Genomic DNA, 1,827 nt, shown 5'->3' with positions numbered 1-1,827 from the left:
TAGTTCTTTAAGGTGAAGTGTTAGGTTGTTTACATGTCATCTTTCCATTCTTCTGAAGTAAGCATTTAATGTGATAAAGTTCCCCCTTAGTACTGCTTTTGCAGTATCCAATAGGTTTGGGTATGATATGTCATTATTTTCATTAGTCTCAATACATTTTTTGACTTCTGGTTTAATTTCTTCTAGGACCCATATGTCATTAAGTAGAATGTTGTTTAATATCCATGTGTTTGTATAGTTTCCAGAGTTTCGTTTCTTATTGATTTTTAATTTTAATCCATTGTGAACAGAGAAAATACATGAAATAATTCCAATTTTTTGGAATTTGTTGAGTCTTGATTTGTGACCTAACATGTGGTCTATCCTGGAGAATGTTCCATGTGCTGATGAGAAGAATGAATATTCCGAATTGGTTGGATGGAATGTTCTGTAGATATCTGCCAAATCCAATTGGTCTAACATGCTGTTTAGATCATGTGTTTCTCCATTGATTTTTTGCCTAGATGATCTGTCCAAATATTGAGAGTGGGGTGTTCAGGTTCCATGTTATTATGGTACTAGCATCTATCTCATTCTTTAGTTCTTATAGTGTTTGCTTTATAAATTTGGCTGCACTGACATTGGGTGCATATATATTTATGATTGTTATGTCTTCTTGATGGATAGATTCTTTTATCATTATATATTGGCCATCTTTATCTCTTTTTATGGTTTTTGGTTTAAAGTCTGTTTTATCTGATATAAGAATAGCTCCTCCAGCTCGTTTTTCATTTCTATTTGCATGGTATATCTTTTTCCATCTTTTCACTCTTAGTCTGTGTCCTTGCTGGTGAGATGAGTTTCTTGAAGACAGCATATTGTTGGGTCCACGTTTTTAATACAGTCAGTCAGTTTGTGTCTTTTGAGTGAAGAATTTAATCCTTTTACGTTAAGAGTTGTTACTGAGAGGTGTTGATTTACTCCTAGCATTTTAATGATTTTTGTTTGGATGTTTTAAGTATCTTTTGTTCCTTTTTTTCTGATTTACTGTTTGTCTTCTGTGTTTGTTTGTTTCTTTGGGTAGTAAACTGTTTTTTCCTTTTATTGTTAGCATTTTTATCTTGCTAGTGGGTTTTGTTCTTTCTTGAGTATTTACGGCAATGATGGTTGTTTTTCAGGTACCAAACCCAGGACTCCCTTGAGAATTTCTCGTAAGGCTGGTTTTGTAGTAGTGAACTGCTGCAGGTTTTGTTTGTCTGAGAGGTATACTATTTGTCCTTCATTTCAGAAGGATAGTCTTACTAGGTAAAGTATTCTTTGTTGGAAATATATTTGTCTTTTAGTATTTTGAATATACCATCCCATTGTTTTCTGGCTTTTAGGGTTTCTGATGAAAAGTCTGATGTTAGTCTGATTGGGGCTGCCTTATAGGTGACTTGACACTTCTCTCTTGCAGCTTTTAAGATTCTCTCTTTGTCTTGGAGTTTTGCCAGTTTGACTATAACATGTCTCGGAGAGGACCTTTTTGGGTTGAATATGTTTGGGGATCTTTGATCCTCCTGAATCTGAAGATCTATGTCTTTCTCTATACCTGGAAAGTTTTCTGCTATTATTTCATTGAATATGTTTTCAATGCCATTTCCTTTTTCCTCCCCTTCCATGATTCGAATATTCGAGTGCTTAAGGTTGTATGTTATCTCTCTTAGATTTTCTTCAATGTTTTTAAGTCTTTTTATTATTATTATTATTATTCTTGTTATTTTTGTTCTGCCTTTGTTATTTTGAACAGCCCATCTTCAAGGTCAGAAATTCTCTCTTCTGCTTGTTCTAGCCTGCTGGTTAAACTCT

Source organism: Galeopterus variegatus, unplaced genomic scaffold, assembly GCF_000696425.1.
Source record: "Galeopterus variegatus unplaced genomic scaffold, G_variegatus-3.0.2 Scaffold2865, whole genome shotgun sequence".
Lineage (NCBI taxonomy): Eukaryota > Metazoa > Chordata > Mammalia > Dermoptera > Cynocephalidae > Galeopterus > Galeopterus variegatus.
Note: the sequence above shows the minus strand (reverse complement) of the source record.